The sequence below is a fragment of the Phocoena sinus genome, chromosome 18 (assembly GCF_008692025.1).
Source record: "Phocoena sinus isolate mPhoSin1 chromosome 18, mPhoSin1.pri, whole genome shotgun sequence".
Classification (NCBI taxonomy): domain Eukaryota; kingdom Metazoa; phylum Chordata; class Mammalia; order Artiodactyla; family Phocoenidae; genus Phocoena; species Phocoena sinus.
This window is the reverse complement of record NC_045780.1, coordinates 70,803,280-70,821,994: the sequence shown is the minus strand read 5'-3', so window position 1 is coordinate 70,821,994 and position 18,715 is coordinate 70,803,280. Positions and strand designations below refer to the sequence as shown.

General features: G+C 40.1%; 1 protein-coding gene across 2 annotated transcripts in view; it reads left to right on the top strand.

The window, feature by feature from the left end:
- The window catches only part of FGF14 (fibroblast growth factor 14), a 639,343-nt gene that overhangs the window by 280,850 nt on the left and 339,778 nt on the right, over positions 1-18,715 (top strand). The window lies entirely within an intron of this gene.

The following is an 18,715-nucleotide window of genomic DNA, read 5'->3' as shown; positions in this document are numbered from 1 at the left end:
CACAAGTATGTTTGAGATTAAGAGCAGGTGTGCTCTATTGCCTTTTAAAGACTGTCCATAATCCTTATGTTTGGCAGACAACTAAAAAAGACTTAAATTGTGAATTTAGGCCACATTCCTTTTTGTCAGGTGTGTCTATGATGTGTCTGTTTGCTTATTTTACCTTTGGATTTCTCTGCATTCAGAAGAAATTGTTTACCCTATCATATTATATAATTATAGGGAAAGGACCAACTATAGTCACATTTACTAGTTTATTTATTTTATCATGTTCCCAAATAACCTTTTTCTGGATAAAAAGGTCATTGCTAGAAGGCCAGAGGCTAAGTAGAAGGGACATGAAAGGTTACCTGTTACAGAAATAAGAAGAGTGAGCTGTGTGACTTTGGGCCAATGGCTTTACCTTTCTAAGCTGAGGGTTACTCATCCTTAAGATATAGATTGTAGGGCTTCCCTGGTGGCGCAGTGGTTGAGAGTCCGCCTGCCGATGCAGGGGACACGGGTTCGTGTCCCGGTCCGGGAAGATCCCATATGCTGCGGAGCGGCTGGGCCTGTGAGCCATGGCCGCTGAGCCTGCGCATCCGGAGCCTGTGCTCCGCAACGGGAGAGGCCACAGCAGTGAGAGGCCCGCGTACTGAAAAAAAAAAAAGATATAGATTGTATATCTTATAGGGCTGAGGGGGCACATCCGGAGACGTCAGTATTCAGCTCACACCTTGTGTCTGACCTCCTCTTGTCTTAGTCATTTTTAATAGCAGCAACATTTTTAACATCTCTCGCTTTCTGAGCAAATTCTTGCTTGTTTCACGGTTCAGTATCTAAATCTCATCAAGCTAATTATCATGCACAGTGTATTTGTAGAAATATTTCAATAGAATGTAGCAAGAATAAATCCTGAATTGCTGTAAATGCAATGTATTTCTGAACTCACATACTGCCTGAACATCAAAACATGGAAGTTATCTGTAAATTGCTGAAAAAAAATCCACACACATGATTCTGCGGCATTTGCTCAGGAAAAACCAATAGATGCTCTGTAAGAAACAAATCTTAGAAGATGATCTCAGTGTTACATCTGGGTATATCAGCCATATTATCATTCTAAGTGTGAATATCCCGGGACATGCCTTTCTGGAAATGGGTTATTAAACAAAAAAAGCAAATTGGCGACAGACTGTCTGCTTGTTTTCTGCATAGAGACTCAGGGTGCGTGAGGCGGAAAGGAAGCTCTTGTTTGTTACCGATGATGGTACACAGAGCTAGGGTCGGTGGGGCGTTAAGGCAGTTGCATCGAATGTGCAGAATTAGAGCAGGTTCATTTGCAAAAGCACAGGTAATGCTGGAGATGGGAGTCAGGCCTCACCCCAGTGACGGGGAGGGCAACACATGACTCTACAGATGCGATTCGGGCTACACTGGGAGCTCTAGTGCATTCCGGTAAATGGCTGCTGTCCCAGGCTCAAGCTCCTGTTCAGCAGTTTCCTTTCGGCTGACTGCTCGTTGTGATGAGTGGACGGGGGGCTCTGGGCTCACAGCTTGGACCCAGACTTCAGTCGGCTGTGAGCTTGACACACAAGGCAGTTGTTATTCTCCCATTGCCTCTGTTCTGTTCACACTGCATGGCTTCAAACGCTCCTGGGAGTGTTATTTGACAGATGTGCTCTAGGACAAAAACATTCTCCTGTGAAGGAGGCGAGGTGGGTAATTTGGCAATGGGAAGATGGAAAACCATTTCAGTCATTTTACATCCCACAGAGAGTTTCTGATGTCAACAGTTTGGCCCTCAGCTCCAAAGTTGCTTTCGTAACTCTGAGTGCTGTCGGGTTGGTCTAAGACATCAGGCTCTTAACAACTTGGATCATAAAGAATGTGGCAGAATGTCAGCCCAGTCTGTTTTGCTGCTCACTGAAAGGGGATATGATAAATGTATCTGAGTTGGCACTACGATCAAGTAGACAAAAGAATTCATTAAGCTCACCATAAATGTGTCTAGAAGCATATTGGAAAACTAGTCATCCTAGATGGATTCACCAGGTGACAGTAGATTTCTAACACTGGCTCTGACCATCTGGGGAAATTTGGAAAATGCTCAATTCTGAATCTTTCTGTTCTGAAGACCTTAGCCATTTTAGAACAGGCAGCACGTGACTCTATTTTGAAAAGAACATGCCGACCATCTACAGATTTAAGGTAGTCAGAATTGCAAAGCAACAAATGTTTGTCTTAGGCATTTTGAGGCAACTATCCAGGATTTTGGAGTTCCACGTGGGAGGTATTTTTTTCAAGAACACAGCTTTTTTGGTCTTATGACCCAATTCCATAGTCAGTGAAAAGATTATGCTCTCCGATTGTTTGCCTGAGGCAGACAGAAGCCATTTTACTACAAGTACAGGGTTTATATGAGAGCAGACTCTACGTACTCATATGCTATTGTCTATAAAAACAGGCAGGCATTGACACTGGCAATGGACATAGATTAGTCTAGCTTCACATGTATCTTGTGGGTGATTTCTTAATTTTTAAAATTTCTCATTATTCAAACAAGGTCCTGGCTTACGCTTGGTCCAGTTTCTTCCCTTCCTGGCATCGAGGAAGCCTGCGTTTCCTGGTTAGTTGTCTTCTGCGCCCACCCTCCGCTCAGAAAGAATAGTTCAGGGATGGTGAGTGGCAACTTGAAGTCTAATAGCTGTGGGTTGGAAACCTGCCACTGACAGCTGGAAACTGCATGTCCTTGGAAAAGTCAGGTACCTTCTCTGAGTCTCTCAGAGTCCTGAGAGGTAAAACAGGGGAAATCACCTCCTTGCTTGGGGATTCCGACGTGTAAATAAAATCACAGATGGAAACTTGGGAGTACACTCCCTGGCTCATATTAGGTTTTCAGTGACTCTTGCGTGTTCTTAATCAAACTTTTCAAACAAGGGTGACCATCGTCCAACTCAGGGTTTTTTGGGTTTTGTTTGTTTGTTTGCTTTAGAATGAAAATTAGTAAACATCAGGATGACAAGCATAAATCAGGACTGTCCTTTACATGCCAGGCCATCGATCACCATTCTTCAAGGAGGTCTGATCTCCACTTCGAATGTCTGCATGAAGTGAGAGCTTCACCGTTAGTTTATCTTTGCCAGTCATCTGGACAGAAGTTTCACCTGACCATCTGCATTTATAATTTTGTTTCTTTTCACTTGACTAGCCTTCTTCTATAAATTGTCATTCGTTTCTGGTTTTACAGATATTTCTTGAGCTAACCTTTGCTAAAATACATTGTTATTTCTACTTTACCCTAATAACTCTGATTTAATATATTTGATATACTCATATACAAAGTGACGTATCCTAACTCTAACAATTTTGAATAAGATACAAAAACGATAATAACGAATTTATACCAAAGAAGTAAAGATATGTGTGTAATTTGTACTCAATGTGTATATATCTGTGTCCACGCTAGTAGATTTCCAGAGTGAAAATACACATGTATACTGACCGTATGTATAGATACACGTGTGAGTTCTCACTCAGCTCCACCTGCACTTTTAGGGCTCCCTGACCTAGCCTTATGCTGCCCATCATTCATAACACTTTTGCCATATAACATCTTTGTTAAGATTTTGAACTACTATATCTTTCTTTTCCTTTCTCAAACTATACATTACCTTTCTGGTGTCCTGTGTTAGGGCCCTCCAGGACGACTAGACTGCTAATCATATTCACTCTCAGGATCCAATGTAGTTGTACCAAGGCGTTTGCATACTATAATATTTTATGCGTTAATATTATTACTGTTACCTAATATGTTAATATTATGTATTAGTTTTATTTCCTATTGAAATTGACATATATTAATTTAAAAGTATATCTATAGGTAGTCAATAACTTATTTTAGTGTGTTACCCTTCCAAGAAAAACTCTTCATTTCAACTCAGACTTTCAGACTTCTATCAAGTGCAAAGAAATACGAGGGGAGGTTCTGTCCACGTGGAAGTCCAATTGGGTGAGTTGCCCCTCGACTCACTTCATAAAGGAAATTGCCTCGCCTGCCTCTTACAAGCAGACCTCAGAGATATTGTGGGTTTGGTTCCAGACCAGCGCAGTAAAGCAAATATCACAATAAAGCAAGTCACACGAATTTAATGTTTCCCAGTGTGTATAAAATTTTTGTCTACACTATACTGTAGTCTTTAGCGTGCAATAGCATTGTGTCTTAAAAAACAATGTACATACCTTCTGTAAAAAATAATGCTGTTGGGGACTTCCCTGGCGGTCCAGTGGTTAAGACTCCACGCCCCCAATTCAGGGGGCACAGGTTCGATCCCTGGTTGGGGAACTAAGATCCCGCATGCTGCATGGTGCAGCCAATAAATAAATGAATAATGCTGTTGGAAAAATGGTGCTGATAGACTTGCTCAGTGCAGGGTTGCCACAAACCTTCATTTTGTAAAAAAAAACCACCAATACTCAATATCTGCACAGCACGATGAAGTGAAGTGCGATCAAACGAGGTATGCCTGTGTTGCCTTTCTTGGTTCTCAACAGATGTGGCTTTAGAGGGTGTAGTTCCGGTTGCCCGCGGCTGAGAGCAGGGCACCGGCACTGAGTGTCCAGGGTGGGAGGCTTTAGATGTACAGCAAAGCCTGACTGTCCTGCACGAGTTTTCAACGTCTCCTGTGACTGTATTTTATGTAGAAACACAAAGTGTTTTTTAACCATTTTAAGAAATGGGCTGAATTTCCCAGGAATGAAACTGTAAATTAGGGGAGATGATAGTTTGTTTTGCTGAGCACATCGTAAAGAGTTGTTCACCATCTTTGAAAGTGGCATCATCAAAGGCAATGCTGCTTATGGCTTTTTGATCACTGATGTGTCGTCCTCTTATCAGCCAGTATCTGTAGCGATTGTATTTATGGTCATTTTATGTGTATATATAAACACACTGTTAGTCCTTATTTTAAATGTTTGAATAAAAAAGAAATCATTTTAACAATCTTCAGTAGAGGTAGCGTCAGAGTCCGGTCAGGAGAGAGAAATGACAACAGATATTTGAACAGAGAAACTTTAAAGCATTCTTACTAAAAAGCTGTCAGCTGGTAACTTAAAAGGTTAAAAAGAAATGCTAAGGTACCCTGGAAATAGCAACTTAAGGAAGCAGCTACCACCACTAGGGAACAAAGGGAAAAACGTAGAAACTTCGAGGCAAGACCCTGTGAAGCCCAAACTCAGACCTCTAGGGAGAAGGGTGGCGGGACTGGTGCTGGTATTTCTGAGCTCAGAGGAGGGGTCATGAAACTGGGATCCAGACCTCTGATGAAGGAACGATGGCTGGCTGGTGTCTGAGGGAAGTGGGTCCGTGAAGCTGCTTCTCTAAGTGTGGACAAATCCACAAACTGTGTTCAGGTTCCACCAAGGAAAGGCTCTGCAGCTGATGACGTATGGCAGGGTGAGGCTCACAGGAGCCCTAGGCAGCCAAGAGGCTCCCCAGTGGGAGATGGGAGGAGCCTCTTCCTTCTGCGACTTTCCTCTTCCTTCTCCAGCTTTGAGGTCTCCAGTGCCCCTAGAGGCAGATCCCAACGGGGAGAAACTTGGCCAAGCAGAGATGGGGTTTGGGGACCCAGCAACAGAAAGCAGAACTTGGGATCGAATAAGTTTGGAACTGAGAGACAGTGAATTAGTAAGTGGTACACTTGGCGATTGTCTTACATCTCCTGAATACAAACACGCTCATTATAATCATGTCTTTTAGTATAGTTATACCTAGGCATTTGTGTATTATAATACATTAAATGTATTTAAATACACATATACATATTATAATATATGTAATATACATGAATATAAATACATATAGTGTATGTTTTGGGTTGGCCAAAAAATTCGTTTGGGTTTTTCCGTACGATGTTATGGAAAACCCTAATGAACTTTTTGGCCAACCCAATATTTGTTTCCTGTTCTTTTATATTACATAATCCTATTACATTGATTTAAATTGTGTTTAGAGAGAAATAATAATTTCATTTCAGGAGAGCAAAGGAGACATAAAATATTTGTTACAAAAAGTGGGTATTGAGTCTCCTAGTATTAAGACCCCCTGTCTTGGTTTGATGCTATAATATCCATTTGGACTCTAGACTGTCAGCTTCTCGCCAGCTTAGCGTGGCAGGCCATCTACTCTCAGCTACAAGGCTTGTGTAGGAAAAGAACCTCATGTGCTTTTACGTTCTGACCACACTGCAGACACCCTCTCATAGTTGGCATCCGTGGATCTTTTTTTTTGGAATGGGCATGCTGTAATGGAGATGTGAATCCCAGCCATCATTCTGGTTGTCCCCAGGTTTTTAGGGCTACTTCTAAGGGTCGTGAAGGCACACGTGGGAAGTGACATTCTCTACCACTGCCACCTCGGCCAGTGGCAGAATTTTGAGTGCCCATCGCAGTCAGGGCCTGGGGTTTTTATGAAAATTATATTCAAAACCAATGGTTACCAGTTGTTGAGCTTCTGCAGCAGTTGGTGACTCTGTTAGGGGTTATAAGCACAATGTTATCTACCCACAACAATTTCTAAGTAGTAAATATTATCCCCATTTTATAGATGTGGTCATTGATGCAGAGACCTTGGGACTTTCCTAAGACAACCCAGCTCCATTCAATTTTGTACAACTTATAACTTCCTTTCACTCTGCTTCCCTGTAACAACGCATGATACAAACTCATTATTTGTGAGAGGTTATTTTTGCAAACAGTACAATTACTTGACAGATTAATTGACACTAATTAACTGAGTCAATAAATTCATAATATAAATGCCTGATACATAGTAGAGTCTCAGTAAATATCTGTTGTATATATATGAGTATATTTTTAAAACATGTTTGTTGTAATGATAATATTCAAATTGATCCATTTTGACCTTGAGCGCATCATCTATCCAGTTTTTCTAAAAGGCCAGATGTGCATAATAAAGCCAATTACCCAACAGTAGAAAATGATTTTTTTTTAAGAGGGTCTCCTTGTCATTTGAGCTTCAGGCAAATGGAATTTCAAAACACAAGAGAAAAAGAGACAACGCCCTGCCAATGACAGTTATTCCCAGAGAGTTTCCAAGTATAAAATCTTGGACACAAAATAAAGAGTACTTTCACATCTATATAGTGCAGAAAAGAGTTGCTTTGAAGACAAAGCCAGTAATTAAAATGAACAGAAGCAATTATGTGATTGATAAATCTCTTGTCTCAGCCACTCAGGAAATCAGACTTATCAAAACTACCATCGTTTTCTATTTCTTTTTTAAGCTTCAGTGAAGCAGAATCATTTTTGAAGACTTGATGTCATGATGAACATTTTGTTCATAGCCACCTTACATAATACTGAACATAGTTGTAGATAGAGAGGACTTTTGTAATCGAATACCAAATATAGACTTCCTTGAAAGTAAAGCTTGGGGAAAATGTGGAACGCTTAGGCAGTAACACTTACCAGAATTGCACTCTTCTGGCTGGCTGGTAAAATCCGCTAACCGCTAAAAATACTAGCATCAGTTTTCAAAACATTTTATCCGGATGTATTAATGTTCCTTCCGATTGCATTGCACGGCATGAAAGGAAGCACATCTTGCTGAAATAGGCACTTATTTTATTTGAGCTTGGCTTTCCTCTGACCAAAATATCAGATATTAGCTTGAATGTCTGCCACTGCCCTCTTCTGGATAAAATATAATACATTTACAGAGATGATCTACCTTTTTCACCTCTGGGCTAAACAATTTCTCCTTCAACTTTGAGAAGGGAAACAAATGATAATAGAATACAATTTGGTTTTGTTGTGAACATAAAGGATGCACTATACTCACTGCGTTCCAGCGAACGTGAACAAATGTTTAAAATATTTTACCTTGGCGCTCAGTTAGTTTTCCCTACTGTCTTGAAAACGTCACTCTAAAATTAAGATTGTATTCTGAATTCTGTATCTGTTTAGGCAGATGTATTTATCTTTTACAAATGTTTTCAATAGTTAGAGTTGAAAGAGGTTTGACCATTAATGTTTTATGGAGGCAAAATCTTGACCTCATTGTGACTTGGGTCCAAATTCTTGTTAGAGCTTCAGTTTCCTAAGCTGGAACTATAAATCAAAAAACATATACTTTATTTGATAATTGTGAAAATTAAATGAGCTTATGCATGAAGCACTTATCTTTGTACCTGACCTATGGTATTTTCTAAATACAGTATCTGCTATGATAAGAGTTTTATGACATTCTCTTAGTTTTTGCTTTTCTGTAAATCTTTTGATTTCTCCATTGAATCTGAATGAGACCCTTGCTGGGTAGAGTAATCTTGGTTGTAGGTTCTTCCCTTTCAACACTTTAAATATATCCTGCCACTCCCTTCTGGCCTGCAGAGTTTCTGCTGAAAAATCAGCTGACGACCTTATAGGGATTCCCTTGTATGTTATTTTTTGCTTTTCCCTTGCTGCTTTTAATATTTTTTCTTTGAATTTAATTTTTGCTAGTTTGATTAATATGTGTCTTGGCGTGTTTCTCCTTGGGTTTATACTGTATGGGACTCTGCACTTCCTGGACTTGGGTGGCTATTTCCTTTCCCATGTTAGGGAAGTTTTCGACTACAATCTCTTCAAATATTTTCTCAGACCCTTTCTTTTTCTTTTCTTCTTCTGGGACCCCTGTAATTCAAATGTTGGCACATTTAGTGTTGTCCCAGAGGTCTCTGAGACTGTCTTCAGTTCTTTTCATTCTTTTTTCTTTATTCTGTTCCTTGGCAGTTATTTCCACTATTCTATCTTCCAGCTCACTTATTCGTTCTTCTGCCTCATTTATTCTGCTATTGATTCCTTCTAGTGTATTTTTCATTTCAGTTATTGTGTTGTTTATCACTGTTTGTTCATTCTTTAGTTCTTCCAGGTCCTTGTTAAACATTTCTTGTATTTTCTCGATCCGTGCTTCCATTCTGTTTCCAAGATTTTGGATCATCTTTACTATCATTACACTGAGTTCTTTTTCAGGTAGTTTGCCTATTTCCTCTTCATTTATTCGGTCTTGTAGGTTTTCACCTTGCTCCTTTGTCTGTAACATATTTTTTTATTGTCTCATTTTTTTTGATGGTTGAGGCTGTGTTCCTATCTTGCTGGTTGTTTGGCCTGAGGCGTCCAGCACTGGAGTTTGCAGGCATTTGGGTGGAGCCGGGTAATGATGCTGAGATGAGGACCTCTGGGAGAGCCTTTATTAAAACACAGCATTTCTAACACTTGATAAAATATCAGGAGAAACTTAGTCTCTGGCTCATTTCAGGTTGACAGTTGAGTCAAGCTGTTATTATATATACAAATTATGTGTTAGCTGCGTGCTCTGGAGAAATGAACCCAAACGAGAATGGAAAACAAACCCACTTACTAAAGTGTGACTTTGGGCATGTGGCCCATTCCTTCTGTGCCTTAGTACCTCTTTATGTAAAATGGGAATACTAGTTTCAAATTCGTATGTTAGATGTGAATATTAGTGAGAGATCTAATACAGAGCAAGTGTTCAGTGTACGTTAATTCTCCATATTATTTTTACACACATGTGGAGAAGTAGCAAAGCCATGGGCTTTGAAATCAAACATCCGTATAAATATCATCTTCTATACTTGTTTCTGAAAGTGACATTTCCATCCATAAGATGGTTGTCGTGAGTATTAAAAGAGTTGTGTGCAAAATGCTTAGTGTGTGTAGTGTCTGATGCAGAGAAGGTGCAGAGCATATAAAAAAACAACTTCTAATACCATTTTTGCCTACCACCTGCTTTGTGCCAGACCCTGTGTTCGGAGCTAAAATCTCTAATTCTCACTAGGTCCAGGCAAGGTAGTCATGAGGAAACCTTGCTCAGGTCTCACTGCTAGGAAGCCCTTAAATTGCATTAATTCTTCTCTTCTTTTCCTTCTTTGATGTTTCACCTACACTGGGCTGCATACTATCAGATTTTCACACTTTAGGGCCCACCAGTGTATATCATTTCCAAAAATGCACAATGATGTTTTCCAACTCCAGTCCCATCACCTTGAACCACTCCTGTGGCCTAGTTCATGAGCCACCTAATCTGATGAACTAAATTATGGCAGGGTTGTTTTTGGGTCTGTGTGCTCCTCCCCCAGAAATGACACATTTGCCTCCTAAAGACTGGCTCCTTTGGCCTCAGATCCTACAAGTCAGGCTCATAGAGGAACTTTCAGATAGCACAGAAGGTCAGCCATGGAAGTCTTTGGGGAGTGTTGTGACTCCAAATTTACCCCACATCATCAGACCAACCCCTGTCTAAGCTGCCTTGACTCACCCTGTGTAACTCTGCAGAGTTTCAAAAGCTTAACACACAGCTTCATGTATGTTAACCCATCTTCAAAGGTAGTTACAATTGCACGTGTTGAATTTCAATCAAAGTAGGTAGATTATCTGGGCCTGGAATCAGAATGGGAGGAAAGTAAAAGAACGAATTTATTATCTGATATACAGCAGTCTTCGCATATGTGGATTCTGAGATTTAAAAAAAAAGATATATATATATCTCCTTGTTTTTTGTTGTTGTTGATTTTTAATTTTCTTGAGAAAGTCACTTACATTCTCATGTGTAAAGTGACGAGATTTGATGAAATAAGGTGTGCAGTACCACTCAATTCTAAGTCTACATTTAATTTGAATTGAAATTAACTAGCAAATTGCATTTAAAGTTGAGATCAACCACTGCTCATGAAAATTGGGTTTAAGAAAAGCATTGTCTTTAGTTTTTAGTCAAGACTTGTCATTCAGCACAGCTCCACATTCAGAGCCCTTCTAACTATTGATTAATCTCTACATGGGTTTGCAAAATAGTAACTTGTCCTTTTGCCTGCTTTAGGGACCTTGGATAATAAACACATACTAAACAACAATTTATGTTTGTTTAGCCACAATTTAATGGGTCTGGGAAAATATCAGAAGCTTGATTGTCAAGACAGCTACTAAAACAAAATTCCAGGAGTAGAAATTAAAGATACTTTCTTATCTCTTCTTTATCTTGTCTTCAGCTTTTCCTTTATACATGAGGTAGAGTGATTTTCCTTTCAATATTTTCAGCTTACATCTGCATTAAGATTCAGCTGAGGAAATTCTGTTTTAGCACCTCTGACCTTCCAGTACCAAAGAACAAGTAGGGTGATTGGTTTTACTGCACAGGTCTCTGGGTACCCAAGCTTTTCATCCTACCAGAGGACATTTATTCTCACCTTAATCAAAATAAATTACTAACTCCCTAGGATTATATATTGTCAGAGTGAACTCAGTTTTATTGTGCTGGATATCAAATCAGGAAATTGCCCATGTCTTACATTCCTAAATAGTGTCGCAGTCACTGTTTATTCCATCAGAGTTCTTCTCTTGATAATTAATCAGAAAATGGAGTGTCGTCACCTTCATTTTTTCTAACAGAAACAGTAGTGTTGTTTAGAAAAATAGCATAAAATTGTAAGTTGCAAAACTTAGATCAGATAATTTCTCCAGCCCTTATCAGTTGAAGGATTACGGACAAATGAACTTTCATTTAAGGATTGTTTTCGGATTAAATAAATTTGGGTTAAGTATGGTGCTTGGTACATACCAAGAGGTTGATAAATTGTTCTACCTTACCAGACCATACACCGCACACACACACACACACACACACACACACACCCCATACATATACACACACAGGGAGTGGGGGAAAAGAAAAAGAGAAAGAAAGAGAAACTTAGCCTTAATTAAAATAGAATTGGATTGGTAAAAAAATGTATACAAAGTGCATGGCAGAGTGTGCAGAGGAAAGATGGTGAGGGTTAAGGCCAATTATACTACTTTTTAACTTCTTTTGTTTAACTTTGCTTTGTTTCATATTTGGTCAATGGTATTTCCTACGAAAATTTCAAGTACAGTAAAAGGATAAATGTTGGGAATTTGGGGGGAACTTTCCACTTAAAGAATAAAGACCAGAAACTGTGATAGTAGGAGACATTGGGAATCAATATTAATGAATGTTTCGGGGGGAGCCATTTCTGCCAGTGTAGCTCTTTGTGGTTGGGACTGTCATAATCACTCCACTTAAAAGGCAATCCATCCAGCATGTTAATGAGAAAATTCACACCAGCACAGGGTGGCTCTCCTGCAAAATGCATTTCTCTTGTGCTAATTTTGATTGTAAGTTGTCTGGGGAATACATCTTCAAAGCAAGCCCTTCCTGTTGCCTTTTTTTTTTTTTTTTTTTTTTAGTGTGATTGCTTCAAAAACTTCCTGCTTCCTTTGACTATATATAATTCATACCATTATTATAATGATATTTACCTCTAAGTATCTGAGCCAGCCTTAATTTTATGCCTTGTCTTGAAATGGTCAGCAAGTAATACAAATCATTTTAATTACTAGTCTATAATTTTTTTCTCCCTGGATGTCTATTAGAAAATGAAAAGAAAGTATGTAATTAAAAATGCCTTGTTAGTAGGAAAGTTAAATGGAAGAAAGAAAAAAAAAGTTCATTCGTTGATTTTTTTCAACAAACACTTACTGACAACTCACTCTTTTTTTATTGAAGTATATTTGATTTACAATGTTTTAGGTGTACAGCAAAGTGATTCAGCTATGCATTTATATACATATATATATTCTTTTTCAGATTCTTTTCCATTAAAGGTTATTACAAGATATTAAATATAGTTCCCTGAGCTATACAGTAGGTCCTTGTTGTTTATCTATTTTACATATAGTAGTGTGTATCTGTTAAACACAAATTCCCAATTTATTTCTCCCCCCGTCCCCTTTGGTAACCATAAGTTTGTTTTCTGTGTCTGTGATACTGACAACTAATCCTTGATGCTGGGATATGCCTGTGAATCAAAACAGACCAGAACACCCTATCAACATAGAGTTTATTATATTCTAGTGGAAGAAGAACGATCACAATAAATAAGAAAAATATAGTGTATATGTTAAAAGACGAGTGCAGAGGAAAGAAATGTAGCAGAGCAAGGGGTCACAGACATAATGAGTGGGGATGTTGCAATTTGCAGTAGGGTGAGCCTCATTGGGAGAATGATATTGAGCAAACGTTTGGAGGCCATGGGAGGGTTCATCTTGTGGGCAGGAGGAAAGAGCATTCCAGGATGAGAGAACGCCCTGAGCAAAGGTTTCAAGTTGGAGCATAAGTTATACAAAAAATGAGGCCAGTTACTACAGTAGAGAGGGATGGAGAACTAGATGAGCTCTGAGATGTAAGAGAGACTAATCTCAAGGCCGTTAGAGGAATTGGCTTTTACCTGGACTGAAATGGAAAACTAATTTTTCTATTTCATGGTTTTGAACAGAGGAATGACAATCTCCCGAACTGTTAAAAGACTTCAGGGTTGAGAATAGACTAACGGAGAACAAGTTGGAAATAAGAGGCATTTTCAGTAATCCAGACGAAAGATGATGGAAGCTGGGACCAGAGCGATTGCAATGGGGGTGATGTCAAGTAGCCCTGATATATTTGAAGGTAGAGCGGACAAAATTTGCTGATGAATTAGGTGTTGCACTGAGAGTAGAAAATCATCAAGGAGGAATCCAAGTTTCTTCAACAGATGGAAGGTTAATGAAACTGGATAAAGGAACCAAGTCAAGTGATTTTATGGGAAAATGGGTTCATTTAAATTATGACATAAGTTGCTGAAGTCTATTCTAAGAGATTAACCAGGAGTTTGAGTTTAGAGTATGTTACTTTTCATTCAAGGCACAAGAATTTATGCATCAGTATTCATGTTTAATATTGACCTCACTTAAATGTTTTCCCATCTCTCTGAGTTTTGGATTGAACAGGGTTCAAAGCCCATCATTTAAGTGGCCATTTATCCATTTTTATTGCTGTTGTTGGTTTTCTGGTTGTGACTCCTGTTCCTGAAACTAATGAGTACCAGCATTTGGGAAGATGGATTAGAGGCATTTGGCAAATGCCAGTTCTATTTTGTCCCTTAACACGGCTCTCTCTTCTATAATGAACACAAGCTAACAAGAGAAGACATGGCTTCAGGATTTTTTAGGTAAGACTAAGGAATAGCTCTGAGGAAGGCTTTCTGAATTCCAGCTGAACTGAAGCATAACTATGTAGGTTTTTCCTTTTAAGTCCATTTTATGAGGTGAAGCATTTCACAGTAATCTTTCACATTTATCTGCACTGTGATCTCTTTAGGGTGCTGTTGACACAACATTATGGTCTTAATTTGGATTTTTCCTTTTCTGTTTTGGATTCACACCATAAATTTCTTGGTGGTAATTTTAAATGTAGTCCCTGTATAGTAATAACAGAATGGGTAAATTTGATATCTTGATATGGAATTTTTAGTTTCTCTGTTTTGTTTGCTTAAACAGTTATAGCTCATTTAAAAAATAATTGTTATTTTCAGGATTACAGTTGCAATAATATACTGCTGTATGCATATGATTCCATTTATAGATACTAAATCTGAAACATTATAATTTTACACTTGGAAACTCATTTTAGTTTGCTTTTACAAGTTTTACCATTCATGTTTGCAATTAATACATAAGTCTGTGTAACACTACCTCAGAGTTTTGGCACATTTTAGCAATCATATATTATCCTTAGACTTAGGGAGTTTGTAGTTTCACATGGAAGGCAAAGGCATGTATTCATAGTAATGTAAATAAGTTAAAAATCTCTAAGATACTTATATGATTGCTATGTATCAGTGTCACGATCACAAAAATTAGAACATGAGTATATTCAAAGTAATAATTAGGTCATAATGAAGGCACAAAAGGATAAAAAGTTGCATGTGGTTAAAAATCAAGAAAGATGGTAGAAAATATTGCTGATAATATTTCAACAAATGTCAGTGAGATTCTTGGGATGAGCAGTCACACAGAGCCGAAAATGTGGAATTGAAATGAGCAACCCATCACACCCTGAGGGAAGGCAAAGTAAAATGGAAAATGTCTTGGGGATTCCTTGATATTTCAGTTCTCCCTCACTGGTTGATGACTGAACTCTGTAATTAGAGTTTTATTGCTTTACCTGAAGCCTTTGGTACATACCTAAACATGGCAGGTCTCTACTAAGAGCTTCAAAGAATCTGTGGACCTCCAGAGGTACCAAAAAGCAAGATGAAGCAGTTCTCTCTTTTGCCTGGTTAAGGGTCGTGCTTGGGCCGAGTGATGGGAAAGAGAAACAACGACTTGACTTTGGCCAGATAGCATGAGGTGCCTTTTTTATCCTCATAAACATTAATTCAGCTTTTAAAATTTTTTTACAAGAGTTCCCATTTTGCCTCCTGCTATTCAGTCTTCTCTATGAAATGTTTTTAATGGTCCTGGAAAATGAGGAGAAGGTTTCAGGCAGAAGAAATTCATCAGAGCATCCTCAGCCGAAGGAATGGGCCTTGGAGCTGGAAGGACAGTCAGGTCCTTTTCGACCTTGGTTGCCTAGTGACTTCCCCTGGGTGGTCTCCTGGTGCTCTCTGCTTTCCTAGATTTCTGCTGAGAAGCAACTTTTATTTGGTCTTCAACTTGATGGTACAATATGATATATCTAGTAAATGAACTTCTATAAACTGTGGGTAAATTAGATCATTACCTATAGGATATGATGAACTCTTCTGGAACCAAGCACGTTCCCCATTCTGCTGTTCCTATACTGAGAATTAGCTCTAGAGGGAGGGAAAGAGGCCATGTAGACAAAACACCAACATTTATCCTTTTAGGTCTTAATCATTTATAACACTTTTAAAAATAGCTTAGTCTTCCCAAACATCGTAAGCATTTGGAATGTAGATCGTTGATTTTTGGAAGGAGTTGGGGTAGAGAACCAAGAGAGTGATGTTTAAATTCACCAGTCTTGAAAGAGAAGGAAATGGCTCGTAGGGGAACCAGCAGTCAGCGGCTGACGAGGCATATTTAGAGGAACTGAGGACGGTCCCAGCAGACTTGTCGAAAAGGCTTGCCTAAGACGTCGGCAGCGCCAACACTGGGAGCCCCCCCGAGTTCTCATTCTCACCTCGGTTGGTCCTTGGTTCTTTCAGCAAAGTCTATGGACACTTCTTCAGAATGGACCCCAATGTGACAACATCTCACCCTCTCTAGCCCAAGCTGCCATCTCCATCCTCTCCTGGATTATTACAAGAGCTTTCTAACGGGTCTTTCTGTCACCCTTGTCCTTCCACAGTCTATTCTCTGTCCAGAAACCAGGTGGAGCCTAGTAAAACCCAGCTCACATGGCATCACACCTCAGCTCAAAACACTCCAATGGCTTCCCAAATCAGTAAGAGTAAGAGCCGAAGTCCCTACGGCCAGCTCTCCACCCCACGCACAGCTTAGCTGAGTCTGTCTCCTAGCCTCCCGCCTCTTGCTTGCTCTGTGCCAGTTATCATGACCTTCTGGTCGTTTCTCATACATGCCAGGCAAGTCACCCCTTATTGATCCTGCTTTCAGACTGTTTTCCTCCCAGCTAGCTATGGATTTCTTCTAGCGCATCCTTCAGGTCTCTGTTCAAAGGCCACCTCCTCAATGAAGTTTGCCCTGGCACTCTATAGCAATGTCTCCTTTCTTATCACCTCCTGACACATTGTATATTGGCATGTTACATGTTGACTTATTAAACATATTTAGACTTATATATGTGACAAGTGTAATATAACTGTAAAAACAATCTAGATCTAGTGATAGATCATCCATTTCTCGCCTGGAGAATGTAAGCTCCATGGGGATAGACTCTTTATCTGTTTTGATCACTGCTGTGATCAAATAATAATTATTTATTGTTTGAACAATAACTATTTATTGATTAGACCAACAAATAACTCTTATCTTTAATACAATTTCCTCTAGGAAAGAAAACATGCTAATCCCCTCTTTCTGTGGCACCTTGAAAGTTCAGACTTCGTTTCATTTCATACCATAGAAAAAACAGTGAATTTTGAAAGACACTAAGTAAGTGCCGAGAAAGGAAGAATTTAACAGAAAAGAGAACATAAGACAGGAGTCAGTGGCAGAGTCCCTGTATGTCTCTGGGGAAGGGACACTAAGGTGAGCTACCCAAGGGCTCTCCGGGTGACTGTCAGCAAAGATGTCAGGGCAGGAGAGGGGCAGGAACAACTCTGGCCATTACTCAGATCCAGTGGTGTCCAGAGAACCACTGAGCCTCTCAGGTCTCCTTCCTAAATATCTCTGTAGCCTTTTCTGTTCTCTCCATTCTCACTGTCTGCATGATCTCTTGTCTGGATTCTAACCATCAGGCTTCCTAAACTTCAGTGTCGCCTCTTCTTTCTCATCCCCATGGTTGGAGAACTCTGAAAGGTGGATGTATCATGTCCTTGCTTACAACTCTGTAATAGCCCCTCCCCATTGATCTGAGAATAAAGTTTAAGCTCTTAATACATTGCATAGGTGTTTGCAACTTCATGGCTCTCCATCCTTACAGCTTTTCACACTCGTTGGCTAGACCACATTCTCTCAGACCACTGGGCCTTCAGGGACACTGATCTCTCTGCAGCCTGAAATCTTTCTTTCTCTGTAAGACTGCATCCGTCTGTTCATCTCCCATATCTCAGTCTGGATGAGACACTTGTCCTGATACCTGCTTAGCTGAGCTAGATGTCTCTGTAAGGGTCCAGTAGGCTCCTGCTTTACAGTACAGATTGCACATATCACCTGGTGTTAGAATTCCATGTTTACATACTGGTGTCTCCTCTGGACTATACATTTCTTGAAGGTGTAGAGAAATTTGCTTTGTCTACAGTTGTGTTTTCAGTGCCTGACATGATGCCTGCCACATCTCAGGTATTCAAGATTTGAATGATGGTTTAGTCTCCCCAGATGTCGATATCTGGGAGTCATAGTCTAGGAGAATGTTCCCCAGGTAGGGAGTTAGGTGGAGAAGATAACACACATTCCCCCTAACAAATGTGTGGAACTATATAGAGACTAGCCCTTTGGTAGCGGCCCTCTCTTCTCTGGGGAAACTTTGTCTTGGACCTTGTTGGGGGAGCAGAGAGACAATGATAGAAATAGCCACCCTGCCTTTGGGGATGATTCTCACCAGGGTCTTTCTTCGGCTCCAGGAAATCCTCCATGCCCTTCAGATCAAGGACTCAGTAGAGATGGTGTATCACTCATGCTCTGAACAGGGAACAGAAACCTACTCAGCTGGGACTTTAAAGCTCAGTGGTGAAGATCCTGACTGCAGGGATGTGGGCAGTATTGAGGAAACACCCTGAAAGCAGCCAAGCGAAGACCCTTTATGCCATAGGCCTGAGCACTGGCATTCCCAGAGGCTGGAGAGAGCTGGAGCTGTGCGGAGGGTCGACCCTGTAGAAACAGGAGCCTTGGAGGAAAGCAGCCACTGCCGAGTCCACAGCCAGGAGAGAGCAGCGGAAGAATTACGCCAGTCTCTCCCTCCTACTGTCTGGTCTCCTTCAACTGTCTACCGTTGGCCAAACCCAACTAGCAGTCAGAGGGCAAGGAATCCCGGGTGCTGCAACCCATGGGGCTCTCTCCACAGCCCACATGGGCGTAGAACAGAGCAGAAAGAGTAGAGACGGATGAGTGTGGGCAGACGGAGAGCCGGCACAGTCAACCTGGCTGTTCACTCTCGGCTCCGTGCTCTGCAGCCCAGAGGGAAGATTCTCTGGCGTGATCAGGCACGCCACGTTCTCACTTGTCTAGCAGAACAGCTTGAGCATCG